We start from the raw sequence: 27861 nt of genomic DNA on the forward strand, positions 1-27861 counted from the left end.
GTTTGGGAGTGATCTCATGAATCACACATGCAATTTCGTATAAGCCCACCAGGAAATCTGAGAGAGCAAATAGGGTAGCACGAGTTTACCTAGAAGCAGGGTAAAATTACAATTTCGTGAGTTTCATACTCGTAATTTGTGATATTTAATTTTGTAATAAGTATAAGGATTTAGCGGCGATAGTGTGTACGAATTCTTTCGACGAGAAAAAAAACTGCTCTATCGTCGTGTAAACACATTTCGGAGGTGATATTTTGAAGTGAAACTCGGTTCCCCCCCCCCCCCCCCCCCCCGTACCCGACTCACACGATCGGAATTTTCGTAACTCTCGAATATTGTTGCCCCCTCAGTAAAGAATGTTCAATTCAAAGTAATAATGTATTTCTAAATATTAAATCTTATTATTTCACAGGAAGAACTATTTGGAGTAGTCGGTCACTTTATTAGTAACAAATTATTCCATTAATTTTTGTGCTATGCTCAAAGAGAGTCAAAATTTGTAATATTAAATAATATAATGCTTTTAGTCGTCTCATAATTATCCATAGCACTAAACAACCACATAAAAATTATAATACTAAACTAACCTAAAGTTATAGCTTAGGAAATAAAATCCTGACATTTGTACTACTAAAGATAATTAGCAATCAAAAGTTAATAACATTAAAAATTCCAAAGAACATAAACAAGAAAACAGTATTTAAGCTTATTCCTCTTTCATCTGCCATGTGTGTATATTCTACTTTTTTTTGTGTTGTATATGTCAATGAATTGCGTTTTTTTTACAATGGAATATTTAAATAAGGTAATTCAGTTTCGTAATCAGTTCCACACAGGAAAATTTTTGACGCTAAAGTATGCCTAATGCCATTTGTTATTTCAACTTGGCTGCGTCAGAGAAGTTTCAAGTTTCCAGTTGCATAATAAACATTCAACCAATAACCATTCAACCAACACGGGACGAGTTCGACGTTAAAAATTCGGAAGTGTAGGGGGCTTAAATGAATATTCACCGATGTATTAGTTAAAACAAACCAAGGTTTTAATGTTTAACACGACATCTAGCTTCCTTTAAGTACAGGCTGAAAAAACATTTTGTAACAACTGCTTACCATGACCACTTCGCCGCTACCCTACTGCTTGAATCTGTGTGTGAATGTGCGAGTGACTGGTATTATGTAGTAGCACCTATTTTTTGTCCGGTTTTGATACTATTTGCTGTATGTTTAATTACTTTCCTTTTTATGTATGTCTATGCTTAATTTTTAATTACTTTAAATTAGTTATGATTGAATCTTTTGTAATAGTTAATATTTGAACATTAAGTTAAAATTTTAATTTGTACTCTTAATATTTAGTCAACATTATCTTATATCATGCTTCATTTTTAATATTCCACTATTTGATGTAATTGCAGAAAAGTGGTTAAGTGTAAGAAAAGGCGCGCCTAAACTTCACCACCAATAAAGACGATAAATAAATAAATGCCAGCATGTGCTCACACAGACTATACGGAAAATTCCGTCACAAAAAACTCTAATGATGTAAAAAAAAAAATATTACTGAGGCGTTTGCACTTTTACAATGCTGTGTACTAATACTATAGTGTATTGATTGGCTAATCTTCTTGTAAGAGATTAGTGGAATACGATTATAGAAATATTGTTGAGTTCAGTAAAATACATCGACAGATATAACTGTGGGATATTTTGCTTTGCTAAATTCAGTAGGATACAATGGCAGAAGGATTTAATGCACGCCATAGGTAGGATGCGATAGGATAATGTTCAATACGACATGATGGCACGTATAAACACCGACTATACGTAAATTTGCGTCGAAAACACAACGGCGACGCATTTTTTTTTTGCATTTTAATAATGCCCGTAATGTAGTTCGTGCTTTATAACCACATGTAGGTCTCAAAAAACTTACGACTTAAATTTTTGGTTGAATAGTACGTGATGATAATTTGTTCAGACAGAAACGGAACATATCTCGTGACTCAGCAGGAGTCCATTAGTTTTGGGATGGATAGTAGAGCACATCCGGGCCGCTACCTCAGAGCGCGCCGTCAAATGTGTCAAGACATTTCCTCCGCGGGGTGGGGGGTAGCAAGCCATCATCACTCCCACGGTTCACAGACTTGGAGTCAGACGCCCGAGAATTTCCGAACATATCCGAAGTTAGCCGCAAGCTCATGGAGACTTCGTGAGCGTAATAAAAAAAAAATACAAGAATTTACACTTTATTTTTTTTATTTTTAGAGTACTTTAAATGTTGCTGACCTAGCCTCGCCAACATTTAATTCAAGAAACTATCACCCAGCAGTGTGTAAGTCGGTAATGAAAAAAAAATCAGTTAGTTCAAAACGTATAACGAATACATTACGGTTAAGTACGGCTAAGTATGCACGAATGTGATTTTTTTTCTAACCTAAGTAGAAACTAAGTGTCTGGGAGGGTTCCTGGTTAGGGATGGAGACTAAGTGCGTCTCAGACCAAAGAATATACGCTCTAATCATGCAGGGTGTTAGCCATACAGGAGGGGTAGCATGCATCATGTGCTAGGAGGGGGATTGGCCAGCCATGGCAGCGATTGGTGCCATGAATTAACTACCCTCACTGACTATTCTAGACTAAAACTAGAATAAGTTGGTCCCAGGTAAAACCTGCACAGACACAGGGAAAACCCTGGGCTCTGACATGCGGGATGCAAAAGTTTCACGCATCAATATCAAGCAGGATGAACAGAAGGATGGTTCCGGAAGAAGAGTTGGACAGAGAAGAAAAGAGTCTACCATGTGGGGGGGCTTGGGGGCTTGTACATTGCTGTCCGCATTGGTTCGGGTGGCTATTGGTTGTTTCGGGGGCGAAACCCACTGCACGAATGTGATTTTTTTTCCTAGCCTAAATTATTCTAAGTGTGTAAGGGGAGGGTCCAGGTTAGGGGAGGACCTAAGTGCGTCTCAGGCCGAAGACTATACACTCTACCATGCGGGTTTTCAACCATGCAGGACAAGGGCGCGTGAATCGTGTGCTTATTGGGGTTTGGTTTACTGGCCAGCCATGGCAGCGATTGGCGCCATGGCTGACGCCCCATTATAAGTCTAGCTTAAAAGCTTACTAATGTGACCCAGGTAAAACATGCATAGACACAGGGAAAACCCTGGGCCGGGTCATGCTGGGATCAAATATCATGCATTAAGCAAGCAGGTAACTACTGGACAAAAGGAAAAAGAGTGTCCAGGTAAGAAGAGTTGGGCGAGGCTGAAAAATCAACCATTCAGGGGTTGGGTGCTTGTGCACGAATGTGGATTAAGCCCACCGCACACGGTACAATATTTTCTACTAGTTTGCTTACTAGAATGCTTACTGGTTTCTGTACTGTGTAGGCTACTAGCTGAAACACAAGGAGCGCTACAAGTTTCTGCTGCACACGATTCTAGCTGCCTTACTAGTTTTGATAAGAGAATATTCTCCACAACAAATTTTTATTATGATAATTCACATTTTTTACTGCACACAAACAAGGCTTTTCTTTGTATGCATTTATTAAAACGAGATGTTGGTCACTAGTCCACTTCTTTCCATCCATGTTTATCACGACATGCGCGCTTAAAAGTGTAAACAACCCCTCGTGCTGTTTTCGTGAGTTCTGATTGGCCACTCCTTAAATATTGTAACACACCAAGCAACGAAAATAGGACGCAGTCTATTACGCAAAACCAGTAGCCCAGCTGGTACAGCTACTAGTATCCAGTTTTAATTCGAGTGAAGAAACTAGTAGTATAGCCAGTACGACTCCTAGCTTACAATATTGTAAGGAATATTGTACCGTGTGCGGCGGGCTTTACTCAGGCGTCTGACTGGGGCCCAATGAATCTGAGGAGGTTGTTTTTATCGCCGCACGGGATCTTCAGAACAGGATGTGCGCAGTTGGGAGCGCGTGGGAGTGTAGGTCTGTTGTGTGTCCCGCGCGTGTTTGATTGACACTTGTTGTCGGAGTTTACAAGCACACCATTCGTCATCCCACAGTTCAGGCGTTTCAACGTGTTGGTTGCTGTGCGGGGAGCTTCGTACAGGTATTGTGAACCTCTTTTTAATTCATTTTCAAGTGAAAACTTCGTCAGCCGCGTTCGATCCGATTGGTACTTACGTATTACCGCGCACCGCAGCAGAAGTTGCGCTGAAACTTACATTGTGGACGGTTGGTTGGTTTATTATAGCTATCATTAAAAAACTATAAAATCTAGCTTATTCTATGCTTTTTAACTTCCTCTTTTCATAAAACCCGGCGGAGATAAGAAATTACAAATACTTTAGGAGGTATCGCCGTTCTTATTTTGCAACACAAGACCTGTGCAATCATTCGACCGTCGAAATTTTTTTTTATTTTGCCGTGTGTTTGTGAATGCCGAATTAATTAAAATGGTCGATTAGGTCAGGTCAGTTACATTATAAATACTTTCAAACTAAGTGGACATTAAAAATTATATGAATTAATTTTAATGGTTGTTTAGTTTTAAAGTATTTATAATGTAACTGACCTGACCTAATAAACCCTATATTCTGTGAACATACTGTTCAAAAATTGAATCTATTGTGTGCAAATAAAATAAATAAATAAAACCGGGACAAAGGATGAACAGTAGGAACTCACGTAATTTTTTAAAAATTATTTTTAAACAATGGTGAACGCCACAAGAAGAAAAAAATTTCATACTCGTAAAGAAGAAACAATTTGAATGCCGAATGAATGCACAGGTATTGTGATGAAAAATAAAAAACTCGATATCTCCTAAAGTATTTGGAATTTCTCATCTCCGCCGTGTTTAATGAAAAGAGGAAGTTAAAGAGCATAGAATAAAAGTATTTTCGGATAAAAATTTTTTTTTAACACATATCGCCCAACTACATATTTACCGCTTATGGTTGCTTAGGAATTACCAATTTAGGATGTATCTATCCTGACACAGCCGACCCTTCATGTGATATAACAATATTTTAAATATGTAGCTGCGGTGGCGTTGATACGTAAGTACCGAAAGATTTTTTTGGTTAGGTGCAAAACATGGGTTCGCGTCACCGACATGCTAGTGACGTGTTGCGCCAGACTGGCGAATCGCAGCAGCCTGTGTGCATGTATACGCATATACACACTAATACATTGTATATACTCAACTGTATCATGTGCGTGTTGGACTCTTTTTTGGATGGGTAAAATCTTGTGAGTTCGCATCACCGACATGCTGTAGTAGCAAGAAGTGAATTAAAAGTGCCCACGTTGAGCGAATTTCATTTGTTCATTTATATACGTGGTGAAATTTGATTATTTGTGGATTTAAGTTCATAGATTTTATTTTATTTTTCAATGATACAACTTTATTTCTTCTACATTTAATGTTATTTTTGGTAGGGGTAAAACTTATGGGTTCGCGTCACCGACATGCTGTAAGTAGCATTACGTGAAGATAAATTGACCGCGTGAAAAAGTTTAATTTGTGCATACTGTGTGCATTGCCCAGAGAACACATGACCTATGTCTGACGGGAAGCCATTTTTTCCCAGACGAGAGAGCCAAACGCCCGATCGTGCATCTTCGGTTTTGTTTTGTTCATTGTAACTCATGATAACTAATGGTCAATTAGGTTAGGTTAGCTACGTTATAAATACTTTAAAACATTGTGGACGGTTGATTTGGTTAGGATAGCTACATTAAAGATACTGTGAAATCATGTAAACGGTTTTCTAGCCCTGGATAGCTACATTAAAAAAGTTATTTGCTAAGCAACCATAAAATGATTTTACAGTATTTTTAATGTAGCTATACTTACCTAATATAACCAACCATCCACGATGTTTTAAAGTATTTATAATGTAGCTAACCTATCCTAATCGACCACTAAATTTAATGCCACACCGGTTTATACAATGAGATAGAACGGGAAAAAAAAAGCGAGAATGAACTTCGGGGAACTTCGGGTGTGGCTCTCTCGTCTGTAAAATGAAGGCTTCCCTATGTCTGGCATCACTGATAATTGGTAATGGATTTTTACGTAACATTTTTTTTTAAGTGAAAACGTCTAGCTGCGTTGAGCGATTTTATAGTTAGTTATTTATTATTATTTTATTTAAAAAAATAAAAAAATAAAAAATAAGTTTTAATTTCTGTGGCAGTCCCCACTACTTGTCTTTTTTTTTTCGTTTTTTAATTGAAACATCTTTACAGCCGCATACAGCAGCAGCGCATAATTTAGAATACTTTCCAATAATTTTCTTAACGTTCACATACTTTCTCGTATCTTTTTTTGTGCTTTTGCCTACTTTCGCATATTTATGCATACTTTTCCCATTAATTTTTGCATACTTTGTGCATAGTTTTCCATACTTATTCTTCCTTTTTTTTTGCATTTTTTTCGCATATTTTGCAAACTTTGCCATACTTTCACATACTTTAGCATACTCTTGTACATTTTTTGCAAACTTTCGCTACTTTCAAATCTTAGGTTGGATCCGTTGTCATCATTATAATTATGACAATATAGACATTTCCAACAGGGTTATGTATCGTATTTTAGCTGTAATAAACACATTATTTCATTCTTAGATTCCATTGAAGACATAGACGGACACTATGTATACTCTCAACGCAGGGTTGGTTACGTGCTTTTTCAAATATTTGAGTACCTTTAAAATTTCCTATCCGTCTTATCGGTGAAGTTTCATCTCTAACGCGCACGGCGGGCCACACACCAATGATTTTGACGTGACAACGTCTAATAAATCGATGAACGCCGGCTGCACGCACGAAAAAGGATGACTCATTGTCCCGTTACGCACATTGTCCCGTTGCGCACATTGTCCCGTTGCGCACATTGTCCCGTTACGCTCATTGTACGCTTGCGCCGCATCTATCTCTCTTCCACTCGATTGGAACAACCATCGATTTGACTTTTTCGAGGCACATTAAACTTGAAACACTCCCATTTGTTTCCTACTTTTCCTATCATCGTCCTATCCTTAACAGAATAACACAGATTGGAAGAAGTTAAATAGCAAACATGTATAAAAGTTATAGTTAAAATAATCTGTTCGTTAAAGTAATAAACATATTTGAATTAATGAGTGCAAATAAAAGTAAATTCATCAATTAAATTGTAGATTTCATTTCACTCCTTCTTTGTATCCATACAAAATAGTGATAAGTCAATTAAAATTATTCAATTTTATTCATAAAAATATGCTATCATTTCATCAATGTTTTGTTATGACGTTGTCTCGTTAACTATCGTCCGTAAACCGACTTTACAGACAACCAATTTTTTTAAAGCATATTTATAGACTTGACGTGGTCCGATTCACTACTCGGATTCTAAATTAAGTTCATGAATACGTAACTCGTTTTCAAGTAACATTTACAATTCTCCGAATCGCAGTAATTTAAACAGGTCACCATCCGAGAATTACCCTCAGTCGACGCTACTGAACTTTTTAACAGCAGGTTCCTCACGATTAGCCAGACCATCCTCATACCATACCCACCTCGAAAGCGGCGAATCACAGCCCGGCTGTGAATTGCCCTACGTCAGTACTGTTTCCGGACACAGACACAAAAAAAAAAAACCACCTATTCATTTAATTTTTTCACTATCGTGAAATCAAAATAAGAATTAAAGACAAGGTTTTCCAAAGCATCCAAACAAATTATTGAAATCACGCATGGTTAAGCGGCTAAAAAATGCAGATCTATACGATATGAACAATATGATTCTAGTTAGAATCGCAGGTAAAACAGTGACATAAAAATCCATTGTCTACGTGATAAACCAAAGTAAATTGGGAATTTCTTATTTCACTCGATGTTCCCTTATTACCATCACACATTCTTGATTTGAAAATTTGAAGTTACAATTATATTACTCCGAAACACCAATAGCCAAAGCTATGCAATGGCACACGATTAGTAGTTTAAAAAAAATATGAACAATCTAATTATTGCAACAATTCTGTTTTGAACTCATAAAGGTGTGGAGACGTACTTCTACGAATACCACTCATTCCAAACAACATAGCATTCGAGTTCAAACGGCTTCAATTTCTAATACGCCTTTGCCTTCGCTATGACTATCGATAGAGCGCAAAGGCAATCATACAATCATTGCAAATGTGCGGTTTCAATTTAGAAAGCGAATGAATACTTCTCTCGGGGTATTTATACGTCGCTTGCTCAAGAGTCGATAAACCGTCTGATCTTTATGCTTTACAGAAAACAGACAAAAAGAATGTAAGTAGTCCATCGACTGGCTTTAAAATAAAAAAAAAATTATGTTAGCCACAGCAACGCAAAGCAGTGTATTACATTTAATGGTGTGTCGCCTCAGTAAATATATGTCCGCTAGAAATACTTTTGATCTACTTTCCTACTCATTTCGTATCAGACTGAGCCACAGCGAAGCGTGGACGGGTGCTGGTGTGCAATAAAACAATAAATAATTTTAAAAAAATTTTGACGTGGCAACGTCTAATAAATCGATGAACGCCGGCTGCACGCACGAAAAAGTGTCCCGTTACGCACATAGTTGCGTTACGCTGTGTCCCGTTTCGCTCATTGTTCCGTTACGCTGTGTTCCGTTACGCTGTCGGCGAGTGCAGTAATAATAGGTTATGTTACAATTGACTAAAAAATTATGGCGATTCATATAATTGATAATGGATATTTGATTACAGTTTATTTATATGAAAACTTGTTCATAATTATATTTAAACATGATAGCTAAACGCCAGTTTTTAAAATTAATTACAAGTCATCTACACATGAACTGTTTCGTCGACTGTTTATCAAGTGAAGTGAATAGTTAATGTGGTTTTCATTGCTTATTACAACAACAATTTTGGCAATAAAGGTTAATTATTCTTGCGTTTTAAAAATCTGATTACTAGTATAATTTCAAGTATTTGTTGTTTTATTATTAAAATAAAAAGGATTCAATTTTATTCATAAAAGCATGCAATCATTTCATCAATGTTTTGTTATGACGTTGTCACGTTAAACTATCGTCCGTAAACCGACTTTACTGACAACCAATTTTTTACTCGCGGGCTTTGTTTGGCGACCGGTAGCTTACGTTATGTGCTTCCGCATACGTGGGGCGTAATAACGTTGTTTGCTTGTGTGCGAGTCACTTGTTTATTTTTTTTTTATAGACTCCGACAAATCCCCCGCGAGCGTTCATATTTATCGCGATCACAAGCCTGCGAAGGGGTTGATGTTTTCAGCTTGATCACTACACGTGACGTCACCTATAAGCCTCGTGACCTCCGGTTTTTTGGAAATCGAAACGTTGCTAAATCAATTGAGTCAACAAAAGCAGATTGATATATACCCCTCGCTTCTACATCCCCCACCCACGCGTGCTATATTAAATATTTATGTTCGAAGCACATGTTTACCAACCTTGACAAGGGCTTAGGGGAAATAATGGGTAGGGGGATGATACTGTTGGCAGGGCAGTAGCTTTCCTGACGTAACCACATTATTTCCTGAAATCTCGTTTCGTATGAAATACCTATAATTTTCAATTACTGCGAAGGGCTAATTTTCCCCGATTGTCACGTCTGCATCTACATCAATGCGAGTAATAAAACTATAACCGAGTCGTTTTTGCACGTGGAATATGTTTTGGAAATTGTATTTGATGACAAGTGATAAAAGGGTCGAAACAGCCATTACTTCTTCAGTTAAGTTTTTCACATCATCGCGAAGGGCTAATTTTCCCCGATTGTCACGTCTGCATCTACATCAATGCGAGTAATAAAACTATAACCGAGTCGTTTTTGCACGTGGAATATGTTTTGGAAATTGTATTTGATGACAAGTGATAAAAGGGTCGAAACAGCCATTACTTCTTCAGTTAAGTTTTTCACATCATCGCGTAGAAACTATCAGGTGGGATGTGTTAAATATTCGCAATTCCACCTAACGTTTTTTTGAAATGTTTTTGTAATGAAAATTGTTTATTTTGAAAATAATGCCGTGTTTTGGCAGTGTAAAAATGACGTAAAGTGCAAAATCTGTCTGTCGTTAAAGGACACAAAAACGTCCATATTAATAAAACTAAGTTTTCCCGGTTTTAGGGGCAGAATGTTTTTTTTTCTGTCTGACGTCAGGGCTAATTAAAGTGTTTATGTTAAAACATTAGTTACTTACAAGTAAGAATTGAATGCAGTTGGGAACGAAGAAGTATTTTATTCGGAAAACTATTAAAAACTACTTCTTGGCCTGTGGGTTCATTTGACGTGCGTGGGAAATGATGGTGTGTGTCCGACGTTTAAACCTGTAGTTATCTGCCCTTTGAAGATGGCTGCTACCATGCCATGCCGAAACGTCATTTTCGGAGGTCGTGATTCTCGACCCAAAAGCTAAAAAGTAATTCATCTCATTCTGGCCACGAAAGCATTAGATCGAGATTCAACTATAAGCAAAATGTTCAACTAAAATGTATATGTAGCCTCTTAAGAAGAGTTACCGTTCTCGGTATACGGCATTTGGTAGGAGCAATTTCGTGAATGCGACGGAAGCCTCATGGAACGGAAATGTGTAAAAACCACGGTGCTGCCATCTGTGTTGGATGGCGCGAACAAAAAAATTTCACAAAGCCAAAGGGAATCTTTATAATACTAACTGTCTAATGAATTTTAACAATTTGGGCTGTATTTTTTTATTATAATTCCTTCTCGAATATCAGGTCCAAAGCCGGGGTATTGAATTTTAAGGCGTACAACAACCGGTACAGATTCTTGAAAGTACTTAAGGGACTTGCATTAAACATTTATCTTAATTTCTACGCAATATAATGTTAAGGTCACCGCTCAAGTTTCACAGTTATTTTGTGACGACGAGAAGACAGCGCGTCAGTTCAGAGCCTTGCGTTTAGAGGCGACACCGCGCTAGAAGCACCAGCGAACGTCGCACTTATCATCCCGCCTCACTAACACACATACACCCCTGACGATGCGGGCCCTCTTAAAGCAGAATAATTACGATAGTTCGTGATGAAATTATCGATACTGCATTGCCGATACCTTTTTTTTCACTTTCTGGTCTTAACGTTATGATTTATAAAATATGCGATATTTAATATAACATATTAAAATTTGCCTCTATACGATCGATCCATAAACCACGGTACACGCCGAACACTTCTGAAAGTAGTCTTATATAGTGGTTTTAGTTCTGGATGTATCGCTTTTCTACGAAAACACAATTGGCTTAAACAGCCCCCATTCCACCCCCAATACGTCTTTTAAAACAAAAAACTCGTGCGCATGAATCAAAAGTCCCATTTCCCTGCATTGTGGTAGTTTACAATTAACGACCCACAGCAACCCAACATGTGAACATCATACAATATCATTATCATTTAATCCAAACATATTATTTTTAAATAGTGGCATAACGATTTTAACCATCTTAAGGTTATACGTTAAAATATGGTTTCCATTTATTTTATTTCAAATTAACATTTCTTGAACCAATTTATTTAATAGAAAATCCAATAACACTTGAGGTAAAAAAAACTATATCAAAACGAAACTTTAACTTTGCTCGTTTCAGGAGTTTTTTTTTTTTTTTTTTAGGCCTGGAACACAAACTGAAAACTTCCATGATTTTGTCCTGTAATGGTACTACATCAACGCCAGTGCGTGTCTAATGGTAAATACAACTCTTTTTTTTTTTTTTTTTTTTTTTGCTCTCGCACGTCAAAGGTCGAATGCCAACATCCTGTTTCAACAACTTCAACGATTGATCGCCCACTGCATCCATAATGACGTTTCAGTGTATGTATGTGTGTGTGTGTGTATAAAAAAAAGGTAACGAGTGCGATCGAAGGAGAAAGAGCAGGGGGGGGGGGGAGTTGAGAGTAACTAAGCCCGTCTGAAGAACTCATCAATCACCTCTGCTACCCTTCACATTTGTCCCTTCGACGCAAAACCGCGCGTTAGCTGTCAAAGAGTGGAGTACCCGTATTTGCGACGGGGGTAAATGAAATAATTTTCATTTCACACTGTGACGGGTGATTTTTTTTTTTTTTTTCCACGAGGGGGCGGGCTCCTTTTCACACTGCTATCCCAGAGCGTGCCGTGGAAATCTTTTTTTTCTTCTTTTTAACGTTTTTGTAGTGCTGAAGTTTATTGGCTTCATGCCGTATTTGGATGTTCATTTAAGGCTCATTTCCACACGTGGACTTGGTTATTCTTTTTTTTTTTTTTTTTTTTAATGTCTGTATCAACTTATATCTCGGATTTGGTAGTAGTAGTAGTAGTAGTATCGTGAATGCAACGGAAATGTGTAACAACGCAGCTGCCACCTGTGGCGGATGGCACGATCAAAAGTTCACAAAGACAAAGGAAAACTTAATAGTATTAACTGTTTGGTGAATATTAACAATATGGGCATTATTTTAATCAAATTCCATGTCGAAAATATCGTCCATAGACGGGTTTTACGTTGTTTTTTTTTCCCAGTCTTTTTCTCTTTTATTGGAGCCGTTTCTAACTAGTTCAGAATTCCATCTGTTTCGTGTTGCTATCTGCGCGTGATGTGGTGGCAAGCAACGCATACGATTCAGGCAGCGAATTCTAGCGGCGGGTTCAGAAAGCACGTGTGCAATTCACATCCAAAAATTTTGGTATCTGAGAAGCGAACATTTTATTAACTAGTACATTCATCACGCTTGGAATCATTTTAAATAATTCTACATTAAATTTTGTGTCTCGGTTTCAATTTATGATTTTTATTTGTAAGATGAACAACATGAAACAACAAATGAATTTTTAAGTTACCGAAGTTAGATGTTCATGTTTACATATCACTGACGAGTACTGTGAAAGACTCGCTCATTTTTTGAAATATGATTATGTCAAGCTGTTAGGATCAGAGATGAGTTACATCATTGACACAAAATAAATATACAATACACAACAATGCCACCCCTCAAAATCTTATAATCTCCTAATATCACACACTGGCACAAACAGCAATTATTTTGAGCAAATAAAGAACAGCAGCAAGCAGGTTCCGATATTCTCAATGGCCGAGCGTTCTAATCGACTGATAAAAGTAAAACTAGTAGTTAACCTTACATTATTCTATACAAAATATAAAATACTCTATTTTATATTAACACCATATATATCCACTGTAATAACTATTTTACACTTAGTGCTTTACATATGAAACAGATAGATTTTGACTAGAGCTGACGATTGAAACTCAAACGAACGTCTTAGCTTCTCCGAGTCAAAAGTTGGAAATCTCGAAACGCAGCAAAATGACCTCAAAATGGCGGCGCTTCCCCCTCCACCGCGCGCGATGCGTCACAGTCCTCACTTAGCGTAACGAATTCTTTGATCCTTTAGCTATCCAGTGGTGTGATTAAATTTTGGTTGGAGATTATAGATATGTTGCTGCAAACACCAAATTGTATCCCCCGATTTTGTTATCATTGGTTTTTTTTAATTGTCTTCCACTATGGAAGCAATTTTAAAGACGTATTCACGTCAAAAAATTATTTCGTGGAAATGTTCCTGGTTGAAATACTGCAGCAACACTGTGATTGCAACAGAAATAATAAAGGCACTTCTTCCAATGCCTGAGTGGGGCTCTCGATACAGAGAAGGAGCGAAGAAGCGCCCGCAGATAAACAAAGAAGCTGGCGGGGCGGAAGGAAAACTGAGCGGTATCTGTAGGTGTATCCTGCGAAAGGGATGAAAAATGGCGCCGCGCAGCCGGTGGGCTCGCGAATAGAAGGGGAAAGCGAAGGAGAGAGAGAGAGAGAGAGAGGAAGGGTTGCTCCAGATTCCATCGACGATCACGTGACTCATACGGGTTGAGAGGGGGGGGGAAGATAAAGAAACGGGCGAAGGATTAATGAAAGCAGGGCAAGAAGCTAAGATAGGCCGCGCGTCGGTGGAAACGGAGACTTTTTGTGGGGAGGTCCAGCATCTTATCGTAAGACTTGTATTTTAATACAGTCTGTCCCACGTAGCTTGTCTCAAATTTGACAGCTCCTGAAAGAAATACCTGCCGGTTGTACCCGTTTTCCCGACTATCACCTGCGAGGCATCAAACTGTGTTTGTTTTGCGAACACACGTAGTTGTTTTACGAACACTTGTGGAAAAAAAAACGGATGAAGGAATGATAACTGCCACATCTGGGACGAGTATCGAGAAACAAACTACACGATATCAAGTGTTGTTATTACATTTGTTCTTTTTTGACGTGACGTCTAATAAATCGATAAACGCCGGCTGCACGCACGAAAAAGGATGACTCATTGTCCCGTTACGCTCATTGTCCCGTTACAATCATTGTACGCTGCGCCGCATATATCTCTATTCCACTCGATTGGAACAACCATCGATTTGATTTTTCGAGGCAGATTAAACTTGAAACACTCCCATTCGTTTCCTACTTTTCCTATCATCGTCCTATCCTTAACAGAATGACACAGATTGGAAGCAGTTAATTAGCAAACATGTATAAAAGCTATAGAAAAATAATCGGTTCGTTAAACTAATAAACATATTTGAATTGAGTGCAAATAAAAGAAAATTTATCATTTAAATTGTAGATTTCATTTCACTCCTTCTTTGTATCCATAAAAAATAGTGATAATTGAATAACAATGATACAATTTTATTCATAAAAGTATGCAATCATTTCATCATATTTTGTATGACGTTGTCACGTTAAACTATCGTCCGTAAACCGTCTTTACAGACAACCATTTTTTTTTTGTTTTCTTATATTTATTTGGAGTTTTCTGACCATCTACACACACAAAAACTAGCCAGTGCCGATTACCTAAAATACAATATAAGAAAAAAACAATGCGTTTATTTCTATTCTCGTTTGTTGTTGTTTTCATCGCATTTTTTAAAATAAAAGCTAACGTATACCCACACAATTGATTTTATGAATGCAGTAAACTATACTTAGTAAAACTAAAACTTAAGATTATGCCTCACAACATTTTTGGTTGATTGCAATTAGTTTTGTGACTATTAATAAAACTAGTAGTTAATAGTTTTCATTTCTTGTTCATAATTTTTTTTGTCCTTTGAGACCTAGATTGGGTTTCGAGGTGTATTATCCAAACACTCTTTGGGATTCAAATTCGAGATACCGATTTGAGAAAATTGGATTTGGCTCATCATTGGTTGAGAAAATTAGATAAGAAACATGCAACGCAAGAGACCCAAAGAAATATATTTTCATAAATAACTCTTTAATTAACAGTAATGACCAGAAAATGAAACAAAGAACTTAGAATGTCTTACATCGACCCTTAAATCCTCTGCCTTACTGGACAAACAAGCATATAAACTCAATGTGTGGAATATTTCAAGAACGCATTGATTAAAAACTATTCGATATTATATTAAAGTCTGTGAACAAAAGGCTTTTAAGAGTAAGTTGAAAAGGAATTTTTGTAAATCATAAGATTTAGTTTTAAAGTTAAATTTTTTTAGAGCGATAGTAACTAAAAATGGATGTTTTGAAAATTATATAGTGTCCATAAATGAATGATCCGTTTTAAATAGTATATTATAGCAGTTAATTTATAATATTTACAACCAACCTTGCATTAAATTGGTGGCAAACTAGCTTAGTTTTTCTTACAAATGTTCAATATGCGCACATTCAGCTATACGGAGCATAGCCACCTTAAGATAAATTATTCCCACGCTTTGGTTACAAGTCCAAAATAGCCTCTTCAATTCTGTTGAGACGGATGGAACGCCTCATGATTTGTGTTTTGTCGGAATATTTTTTTTATTAAATATTTTAACTTCTAAGTTTACTAGTTTTGGCACATTGTATTTTTTAGTAATTTACTTTGTTTGCTTATAATTAATAGCCAGTAAAAAAATTGGTTGTCTGTAAAGCCGGTTTACGGACGATAGTTTAACGTGACAACGTCATAACAAAACATTGATGAAATGATTGCATACTTTTGTGAATAAAATTGAATCATTTTTATTTTAATAATAAAATAATAAATACTTGAAATTATAATAGTAATCAGATTTTTAAAATGCAAGAATAATTAACCTTTATTGCCGAAATTGTAGTTGTACTAAACAATGAAAACCACATTAACTTTTCACTTCACTTTATAAACAGTCGACGAAACAGTTCACGTGTAGATGTAAGATGTGTGCTGCCGCTGTCTTTCTTCTCCTCGGACGCATAGGCCAATCGAGTGGAAGAGAGATAGATGCGGCGCAAGCGTACAATGAGCGTAACGGAACAATGTGCGTAACGGGACACTTTTCCGTGCGTGCAGCTGGCGTTCATCGATTTATTAGACGTTGTCACGTCAAAAATATAAAAAAAAAAGGGTCTGCTTCGTACCGCCTGGTGAAGTGCACACGTCTGAGAGTGGGGCGCTCGATGCCTTCGTGTGCCGAAATCATCTAGTATAGAGAGACAGCACGACCGCCAGAGCGACAAGCACCGACTGGACTCTGGCTGAAACTCTTCAACTGCTAATGTAAGATCCGCCCAGTATTTCGGCTTCAATGGTGTCGGAACAGTTGCCTGAATTTACTTTCTGCATGTAAGATGTACCTTTCCAGTTTGCTAGTGCCGAGGCATAAAACTAACTTTGTTTGATGCGGCAATTTTTGTTTTTGGTGGGGAGGTGGGAGGAGAAACTTATCTTAGAACTATTTTTGACGTGATAACGTCTTATAAATCGATGAACGATGGCTGCACGCACGAAAAATTGTCACGTTCCGCCTGAGCCGCGCGTACAAGAACCGGCCAACCACCGTGCGAGAAAATCTTCTATAATATCAAACAGGTTAAGGCGGGCTTTTTAACTAATTGTTCGTGATTATATTTAAACAAATTATTTAAATTAAATTTGCAAAAAAACTGCAAATAATATTTGAAAATTAAAAAGTAGCTATGCAATTTTTCATCAATGTTTTCTTATAACGTTATCGCGTAAAATTATCGTCCGTAAACCGACTTTACAGACAACCCCCTTTTTTATAGTCCATGTAATGAACCTGGCTCAAACTGTACACTTATGAAAGTAGTACCGATGGTGTACATACATTTCTGCGTCTGATGATCTGTGAACAGTGTTTGGAATCCATTTCGTGATGATGTCAGTGGGTAAAGGGTACCATTGGAACTACTTTAGAGATTTGACATTTTAGATCCAAGTCACGTGACACAGAGGTTGAGATGGGGAATGAACGACTTCATCTAAAAGTTCGCTTGTGGAATTTTGATTTCATAGGTGGCAGGTATAAAAAAGACCACTTTCCAGTGTTAAATTATATATGCCACAATTTTCCCGCGTACTTTAGTTAGCGTATTTTTTTTTCCCTCCCGGTTTTTCATAGCCTCGCAACTACTTCGTTTTTAGTTTTGGAACTAGTTTTAAAGAGTAACGTCTTGTTTCTTTTCCACGCACCTCCAACACGAGACAATTTCGTGTCAAGCAGTGCGCTGGAGAGCGCGCCCAGGGTAACTTAGCCGCGCGCATTTGACTGCGAGCGCGTTGCACGCGTACAGTGTAATCCCTCCGGTAGCCAACTGCGTGTCTGGATAGGGAAGCCTTCACTTCACAGACGAGAGAGCCACACCCGAAGTTCATGCTCGCCTTTTTTTCCGTATCATTAATGTAGCTATCCTAACCAAATCAACCGTCCACGATGTTATAAAGTATTTATAATGTAGCTAACCTAACCTAATTGACCATTAGTATCCTTTTATCAACACCGCCATATTTATTTACAATGAACAAAAAAAAACCTCGAAGATGCACGATCGGGCGTTTGGCTCTCTCGTCTGTGAAAAGAAGGCTTCCCGTCTGAATACTGCAGTTTTGCTACGAATTATTCCATCAGTAGTCATTCCGAACCTGTCTGCGTAGATCATTTAAGTTTCGGAGCCATCTTCACTAAACATTCAGATCGCATTATTTTCGTTCACGATTCGTTCAGAGACGCAATCGCACACACAAGTATATTGATAAATTGGTGGCACACTCGAAACTTATACTTAAGAGAGACTGTAAATTTAGTCGCTAGTTGAGTATTAATTTTTTTTAGGTTTAATATATATGTATTCGCATGTTTTGCTCTTCGACTAAATACGTCAATAAATTCAGTAAGAAGAGAAAATAGTTCGTTTCACTCCGAACGGTCTCAACTTTGCTTTTTGTTATTCTTTGTCCCCCTATTCACTCTGCAGTTTGTTACAAACTTTTTTTTTAAATTTAAATGTGTTCATCGTTTTTTATGTTAGTTGACCTTTTGTTGTTGTTGTTGTTGTTGTTGTACCTCCTTAAGGTAAGAAAGGGGAGGAAGTTACACTTGTGTGTCAACTCTGGCAAATTGTTTGGTGAATGACTGAACTTAGACTTGATCTTTTATATAGTCTCAAAGGTAAAAATCGCATGGAGTTATGTCAGGCGAACGTGTGGAGGCCAGCGAAAAAAGAGCTATGTCGTCTCGACCATTACGACCGATCCAACGGTCAGGTAAATCGCCTTTCAACCACTCTCGTACAAATAGATTCCAATGGGGATCAGAATTAAACTTTATTACAGATTCACTCGTGGCAAATTGCAAGAACATTAAACACTTTATGCTTAGGAGTCACCATTTCGGCGTAGTTGGCACTCTAAGCGAGAAAACAACAAAACAGGACTCGCGTATGTGTTTAATTGAACTGTTTGTGTTACTCTTCATTTGTGACTTTCAATCTAAAATCTACAAACCTTACATTTGATACCATTGAAATTTATAACTAGGATATTATTTATGGACATGCTGTATTATAAGTGTGAATCTCCGGTACAGATTCTTAAGGGGCCCTCACACTGGCAAAAATTTTACTCAATATTTTGAAGGTGTCGTGTTTGTATTAAAATATTGAGCGTGTGAGGAAATATATTGCGCAAAAAAAGGGGTTTTCAATATTTTGTGGAGTGTTCAACAGTTTTCTGAAATTTTAGAAAAGTTTTGCGGACCCGTCAATATTTTGTAGCACGAGAATGCCGTGTGAGGGGACTGACAAAATATTGCGCAATATTTTTGCGTAGTGTGAGGGGTCCAGACCATTCATTATTGTTGTAAAAAAATGAGCTCAATAATTGTGCGCAATATATTGAACGAAATTTTTGCCAGTGTGAGGGCCCCTTTAAAGACACCATTTTTACGTGCGTCAAATTTCTGATCTTCGTTACGTCGCCACAGAATGTCAGGGTCAACACTCTAAATCTCATGGTTGAAGTTTGCTTGCCATTTCAGAGCCCCGCGCTTAGAGGCGTCACCGCACTAAAATCACCAGCGAGAGTCGCTCTTATCATTCCATTTCACCGACAAGAATTCACCCCTGACTATTTTTCTCACTTAAAGAAAACGTAGTTAACAAAATATTTTTTTTTTCTTTTGTAGCTTCGTATTTTCATTTTCGTTATTTACGTGGAATTTATAATATAACTTAGTTGATAGTCTATAAATAAATCATTTATTTAACGTTTTTGAAAAGCTTGAAGCAACGCTACAATGCTCATTTGTCGTTATGCTAGAAACGACAGATTTTCTTTCTTTAAAACAATTAAATGCATTGGTAATTGTGAATTTTTTATTATACTTCCCAATAAAAAGTGTATTTTTTTTCAGCTATCATAAACTGAATATGTCATTGTAAGATAGCACTAAGAAATATATCGTTTGGTATATGATTTTAAATTATTTGTATGTATAAGGACATTGTCGGAGAAATTATTAGGTCAATAAATTCTGGTTAAAAAAAAATCTTGCTTAAACGTTTCGTGGTTTTATGTTTTATAGAAAGACTTCATTTGATTGATCTGCCCCACATACAACATTCAATTTTAAAATGTTAACATTACGATTGTATGCTTTTTGTTTGTGGAAGGAAAAAAAATTAAGTGGCCTTAATATTTTTTAATTCACAAGATAAACACTTAATAATTTTATAAAATCATTTATTATATATTTTTTAATAATTTTTATTGGAATTTATATAAATATTTTTAAAAAACGACGTGGGTTTATGGAAGCATAATTATTTAGGATCCACACACTCTTAAGAGCAAAGTCAAAGAAACGAGCCGGAAAAGGTGTGCAAGTAAAGATATAAATAACAGCAGCCATTTAAGGGAGAAATGGGGAGAAATTAGTCGTTTTTTTTTTTGTAGAACGTACGCCCCTGCAGTTATGATTTATGCCGCCGAAACTGGCCGAGTCAAGGAAAATATCTTGTTTTCGTTTCGCGCGCGCGCGCTCTCTGTAATTCGAGCTGATTTATGTTCGTCTAGGTGGCGCCGGAGGTAGGCTTGCGAATATCCGCGCGGAGAAAATTTTTGCGAAAATTTGCGAAACAATCCGTTTGCTGTCGTGCCCCCTGGGGGGGGGGGGAGGGGGGGTAGGATCCAGGAAAATGGGGGGTTGGGGGTTGGGGAGGGTGTGTCCTTTCAGCGATTCGCACTCGCCGGAAACGGATCCGGATAAATTAAGCGTTGTACCGAGAGAACCGATTTTTTTTTTTTTTTTACCCGGCTCGCGTCTGAAATCTGTAATCGGATTAGAAAGAACATAAATTCACCCGAAGAGGAATCGTCGGTTACTGTTTGAGGTGAGATTTTTCAACGTGGAACGTTTGGAAAAAAAAAATTATTGTAAGGGACATAAATTCCTTAGTTAATCACCAGTGATATTTCGGTGAAAGCTGAACCAATTATATTTTAATTCATTCAGCAAGGGCTTTCTGCACTGTAGTAATATGTATATGTTCTTAAAATGACATATATGAAGGTTCCGTATTTAACATTTTGGACATGTGATTTCGAAGAAAACTAGTTCACTAAAAGTAATTTTACAGAAATGTTTATAAAAAAAAGTGCTGCAGGCTTCGGTAAACAAATGAATTTATGCACTCCTGTCATTGCAATAATGAACGTGTTAAATTACACATTTGGATGTATGGATGAAATATCACATTCAACAAGTGTTAAATTAAAAAAAAAAGACAGTTTTTCGTCAGTACACTACGCATGTAAGTATAAACATACGTTACATTAAAGGTGTAAAAAAAAAGGCAGTAATCTTACAACTACCAAGGAACTGCAAAAAAAAATAATTAAATTCGTACTAAAAAAATTTTTAATTTACATTCGAAAATGAAAGTGGTATTTCCATTATACGATGATTTCTTAGTGTGCGTTATAAACGAGAAGTTAAGACGCTAGTATTAAACAAAATTAAGAACGTGGGTTCTACATACTCCACTAGTTCGCTCAGATTGTCAGAACAGTTTACTAAAATAATTAAAGTGATAAAATTAAATATAACTCTGAAGTACACATTGTTCATTAACTAATTTTTTTTTTTGGAAATAGTGCAAATTAAATTATTGTTCACTGCGATCTTCTGCCAGTCGTGGTAAATACATGCACGAAGTAGAAAAAAAATACACCAATAGCTTTGAAATATTTACCATACCACAGATATTGCCTTTTTACACTTTTGATAATTTTCAAATTTAAGTACAAGAGAAATAAAAAGCACCAATATTCATATAGGGTGTAAAATTAAACAATCTTTCTGCTGCCGCATACGTTTTGTGAAAAATTACAAAAATTGTAACAATTGACTTGTGGTTTTGTATATTTGTTTTGGATGTCCGTTCTTAAGGTTTTTTTCTTTGACCAACCGGTGGACACCAACAATGTAGTGGTTGCCCATCGCAAGAATAATTCAGAGAAGGAGTTAAGGCAAGCGTGGAGAAAGTACGCCGAGCTTAGTAGTGTCTCGCGGGGTCAGGGAAATACAAGGTTCAGGTTGTTGAATCGTCCCCACATCCTTCCTGCTTCTTTTTTTTTTTTTCTTCTTCTTCTCTCTCGAGGCGAAAGAAATCCGACGACGACGTCGGCCTATTGAAGATTCAGCGCGCGTGCCTGTACGTGGAAAGATGTGCACGCCATCCCATTCTCGCAACCCCCCCCCCCCCCCCCCTCGACATTTCCAGGGACGACCCGTATCCTTTCCGTGTGAGGGCTCTCTCCTGCGGGAAATGGGAGGAAATAATCTCCCCTGCTCTCTCTCTCTCTCTCTCTCTCTCGCTCTCTCTCTTCCTCCCTCGGGACTCCCCATCGCACACGACCGCCTTTTTCCGCGACCCTCCAACTACGGCCGACCCCCTTGCGTCCCTTGGCGACCTGGTCCCCTCCGTGAGGTATCGTTTTCAGCAGTTGCCGCCTGTGGGATACTCGCTGGAGCAACGTGGGAGCTGGCGTGGTCGCTGTGTCCTTAGGATCTATCTCCCTCTCTCTCTCTCTCTCTCCCCCCTCTCACCACCTCTCTGCTTATCTCTTTCTCTCCCTCATTTTCCCTCTCTCTCCCTTTCTTTCTCTTCCTCACTCTCTTCCTCTCTCTCTCTACCTCTTCCTCTCTCTCTACCTCTTTCTCTCTCCCTCCCTCTCACTCCTCCCTCTCTCTATCCCTCTCTCACACACTTTCCCTCCTTCTCCCTCTCTCTATCCCTCTCTCTATCCCTCTCTCACACACTTTCCCTCTCTCTCCCTCTCTCTCTCCCTCTCTCTATCCCTCTCACACACTTTCCCTCTCTCTCCCTCTCTCTTTCTCTCACACACTTTCCCTCTCTCTCCCTCTCTCTTTCTCTCACACACTTTCCCTCTCTCTCCCTCTCTCCCTATTCTCTCTCCAATTCCCCCCTCTCCCCCTCCCTCACCACCTCTCTCCTCCTCTCTCCTCCTCTCTCCCTCTCTCCCCCTCTATCCCTCCCCCATCTACCTCTCACACTCTCACGCTCTCTCACTCTTTCCCTCTCGCTCTCCCCCTCTCTCTCTCTACCTCTCTCTCCCGCTCCCTCTCTCACACCAACACACACACATACTCATGGATACAATGCTTTTTTTTTTTACGAAAAAAAAATTTCATCGAACATGTCAATAAGGGTTATAACAACGCTGGTACGTAGCGGGACATCAGACCTTACACGCATGTGACGTAGTGACGCTTGGAGCACTCGAAGGACAAACAGTTGGTAACAGAGATGGCGAACTTTGCGTCGTGCAGAATGTGCGACCTCCAGCATAACAAAAGTCCCAAGATGGTGACCTGTTATCAGACGAAGGACAAAATCGGCGGGTTCCAACACGGCAGCCGGGGTCGAGGTCACGGGAAAAAAATGGTGGCTAAGGTCAGGGTCAAAGGTGACGGCCTTGGGTCACCCAAGATGGCCGCTGTGACGTCGCAATCAAATATGGCGGACCCTGACAGACACCATAACCTTGAACCTAGGCTCGGAGTCTCTTTTCATGCACTACTAGCAGAATCCTGCAGAAGTTGTCCTGCCACGGTTTATTTATTTGCCTCTGCATATCTAAAATGGATGGTTTGTATGCAACAAAGAATCTATAAAAGCGTTGTAAATTGTACTCCATTTTCTAACTCGCTCACCATCACAGTCACAAACACTATTTGTGGTTATTGAGGATTCAATACGGTAAAAATCACAATATACCGATTTTCATAGCTGCAGTACCCGGCGTTGCCCGGGCTAAACACATCTTAAAAAAAATGGAACATCACTACCGAGTTGCAAGTCCTTAGGACGTACACTTGAAAAACGGGAAATTCTGATTTTAAAGTCCCATTTATTGCACAATCTCGGTGCATCAAGGCTACGCATCAGCAAAACTTGGACGCCAATCTTCAGCTTCATTTTGTGGGAAGGCAGGTAACCTCTAAGCAAGACGTGACGGACGCACCAAACGATAGCGCGTTACAGATTCAAGGCAATGCCGTCTATTTGACGAAGTTCCAAACTAAACTGTCAGTAGCCCCTTTAGTTCGCTGGTAGCCTGGAGCTTCACTAAGCGGCTGGGTTTCGCCAAGGAGAAGGATAGGAATTTTCCCCGACCTTACTATATGACCGTGTGGCGGGCATACGTAGAAAAATGACACAAAATTGAGTGTTTGTGTAATTTTTTTTCCAGACTTTACTAAATGACTGTGTGGCGGGCATAAAGAAAATTACACAAACTGAGTGTTTGTGTGTCTACATATGACCTACCTCTATTATAAAACCTAATTTACCTCTTTTTTTTTTCACTCCCTTAGGGATGGAATTTCGTAATTGTTTGTGGTTTATTTCACTCCCTTTTCTGCGTTGCTGCGCGAAAATACGAACGGACAAACACCAAATTTCGCTTTATTATGTTATTGGTAGGGATAACGTCTTATAAATCGATGAACGCCGACTGCACGCACGAAAAAGCATGACTCATTGTCACGTTCCTGCCTGAGCCGAGCGTGCAAGAACCGGCCAAAACCACCGTGCGAGAAAATCTTCTATAATATCAAACAGGTTAAGGCGGGCTTTTTAAAAGCAGCAATTTAAAAAAAATTAGAATTATTTGTCCAATTTCGTCATTTCACATTAACAATTTGTTGCCATTGATTTGATTTCAATTTATTTCTATAACTAATTGTTGGTGATTATAATTAAACAAATTATTTAAATTAAATCTGCAAAAACTGTAAGTAATATTTGAAAATTAAAAAGTATGCAATTTTTCATCAATGTTTTCTTATGACGTTATCACGTAAACTTATCGTCCGCAAACCGACTTTACAGACAACTCCCCCCCCCCCCCCCCCTTTTTTTTTGACGTGACATCTAATAAATCGATGAACGCCGTCTGCACGCACGAAAAAGTGTCCCGTTACACACATTGTCCCGTTACGTACATTGTCCCGTTACGCACATTGTCCCGTTACGCACATTGTCCCGTTACGCACATTGTACGCTTGCGCCGCATTTATCTCTCTTCCACTCGATTTGACCAACCATCAATTAGACTTTTTCCAGGCACATTAAACGTGAAACACTCCCATTCGTTTCCTACTTTTCCTATCATCGTCCTATCCTTAACAGAATAACACAGATTGGAAGAAGTTAAATAGCAAACTTGTATAAAAGTTATAGTTAAAAAAATGTCTCCGTTAAAGTAATAAACATATGTGAATATTAATGAGTGCAAATAAAAGTAAATTTATCAATTAAATTGTAGTTCATATCACTCCTTTGTATTCATACAAAATTATGGTAATTCAATAAAAATGATTCAATTTTATTCATAAAAGTATGCAATAATTTCATCAATATTTTGTTATGACGTCACGTTATACTATCGTCCGCAAACCGACTTTACAGACAACCCCCCCTTTTTATTTATTATTTTTCCCCCCCCATCACATGAGCTGGGACTGCACAACATTCTTTTGATCTGCGCAACCGTCTCAGTCACAGCCAGTCACAGCCAGTCACAGCCAGTCGCAGCCAGTCACAGCCAGTCGCAGCCAGTCGCAGCCAGTCGCAGCCTTGCACCGACCGAGCCTCCCACGTGACGTCTGCATGAGGCCCCTTGGTCGATACGCCCGGGAGGCCGAACCCCTTCGGAGCACCACGGCCGCGCGGCCGAAGTGTTCCGAAGTTGGCCCGAAGTTTTTTCCGAAGCTCGCCGGACGCAAAACCTTCGGCGGCGGCGGCGGCTCCTGTCGTCGTTCACGAAACGAGCGCGTCCCTGGTCAAATATTCCAGATGCAAATAAATTACAAAGCGGACCACGAGTCCCAAGTGCCCAACCCCCCGCAGGGAAGCCTAAGATGTAGGTACATTTTTTTCTTCCTAACCTAACTAAAACTAAGTGTATTTTGGAGGGGTCCGGGTTAGGGAGGGACCTAGGTGCGTCTCAGGCCGAAGCCTATACGCCTAGTCATGCTGGGATTAGCCATGCAGGGAGAGGGTCGCATGCATCGTGTGCTAGGAGGGGATTGTCCAGCCATGGCAGCGATTGGCGCCATGACTAACTCCCCTCACTCTAAAATCTAGACTATAACTAGAGATAGGTTGGGCCCAGGTAAAACCTGCATAGACACAGGGAAAACCCTGGGCACATTCATGCGGGATGCAAATTGGCATGCATTACGTGTAGGAATTTACAGGAGACAGAGGATGGTCTGGATGAAGTGTTGGACAGAGTAGAAAAGAGTCTACCATGCGGAGGTTGGGCACTTGGACTCGTGGTCCGCTTTTCTAGTTGTCCAGTACTGGATTTAGTGACCAGGGACGCAAGCGCCCCTGGTGGTGAGTGTTTGCACTGACCACTCACTCCGCCGCCAGTCAGCACCTAAAAAACTAAGAAACTAAAATAGAAAAAAAGATAAATGATTTACAAACTAGGCATTTCGTTACGAAATATGCAAACAGCCAACTCAGGGATGGACGTGCAGTGCTTAAGATAAAACTAAAATAAGAACTAAAAATATTTTTTTTTATTTTTATATTTTTTATTATTATTTTAGAAATATATATTTTTGATGACTATTACTTAGTATCTAGGACTTCTTACTAATTTACAAATCTCTAATATCTACTACTATACTACTAGTTAAATATAGAGGAATGTCGGTGTATAAAGTTACAGGTGAATTAAGTCAAGACCTATTCGTTTATCTGTATGTATAAATATATTTCTCTGTTTATTTTAATGTAGCTGTACTTACCTAACTAACCGTCCATGGTGTTTTAAAGTGTTTTAATGTAGCTAACCTAACCGACAACTTTTAACATTTGAATTCATTTTTCCTGCGCAAAAATAAAACGAATCCCGAGGTTGGCCGAAGATGAACTGTTCGGGTGTGTTCGGGCAGGGACAGAACTTGATGGACATCTGAGGCTTCCCACCCCCGTATTAGACTCTTTTCTACTCTGTCCAACACTTCATCCAGACCATCCTCTGTCTCCTGTAAATTCCTACACGTAATGCATGCCAATTTGCATCCCGCATGAAATGTGCCCAGGGTTTTTCCTTGTGTCCATGCAGGTTTTACCTGGGCCCAACCTATCTCTAGTTATAGTCTAGATTTAAGAGTGAGGGGAGTTAGTCATGGCGCCAATCGCTGCCATGGCTGGCCAATCCCCTCCTAGCACATGATGCATGCGACCCTCTCCCTGCATGGCTAATCCCAGCATGACTAGGCGTATAGGCTTCGGCCTGAGACGCACCTAAGTCCCTCCCTAACCCGGACCCCTCCAAAATGCACTTAGTTTTAGTAAGGTTGGAAAAAAAATCGTGTCCAAAATTACGTTTCACGGATGTCATCGATTTTTATAAACAGTGAAGGAAGGGAAAAAAATAATAACACCATTAAATATAAGTAATGGCGATTCTTTTTATAATTTATTAATATATGTTTCAGAGTTAAGATTTTCGAACGTGTTGCCGATTCTTGCAGAAAAAAATTGTTTTTGGGAGGTAATTGAGCTACATTCGTTAAACTTATTTAATACATAATGCATACGTAGGTAATATGTAATTCACGTAGGTTACCCAATCTTATCCAAATTCCACACGCTCATACAGTGCTTTAAGTGAAGCGAACCTAACATGTGTTTAAAACGGTAAACTACCTGAAATATCTTTGTGTTACATTAAAAAAATACAATTTCATGTTTTTGCTTGCTTTTTCCTAATGCACTCCTCTCCGAATTATTACTTGAACATAAACATGCAAAATCTCTACAAACAACATTAGAGGTATGTTTATACATTTCAGTTACGAATCTATTAAATTCTAGGCATACCAAATGCAATATCAGTTTCGTAAAATATGTACAAATTACTGGTACAATAAGTAACACGAACATGAAAATGATAAGCGTTGTTAAAATGGAGGACAATTGAGGAAGAAAAAAAAAACCTTCCAAGATTT

At 38.5% G+C, this 27861-nt stretch overlaps 1 protein-coding gene across 4 annotated transcripts in view; it reads left to right on the forward strand.

Annotated features, from left to right (window-relative positions):
- LOC134541356 (uncharacterized) overlaps nt 1–27861 on the forward strand; it is a 975422-nt gene that overhangs the window by 807381 nt on the left and 140180 nt on the right. Inside the window, exon 1 of one of the 4 annotated variants that reach the window (XR_010076616.1) lies at nt 3937–4084. The exons of the other annotated variants lie outside the window; for them this stretch is intronic. The gene's annotated coding sequence lies outside the window, so the exon portion shown is untranslated. Of the gene's footprint in view, nt 1–3936; nt 4085–27861 lie in introns of those variants that run through there. 4 annotated transcript variants of the gene reach the window in all.

Source organism: Bacillus rossius, chromosome 18 (assembly GCF_032445375.1).
Source record: "Bacillus rossius redtenbacheri isolate Brsri chromosome 18, Brsri_v3, whole genome shotgun sequence".
In the NCBI taxonomy this organism is placed as follows: Eukaryota; Metazoa; Arthropoda; class Insecta; order Phasmatodea; family Bacillidae; genus Bacillus; species Bacillus rossius.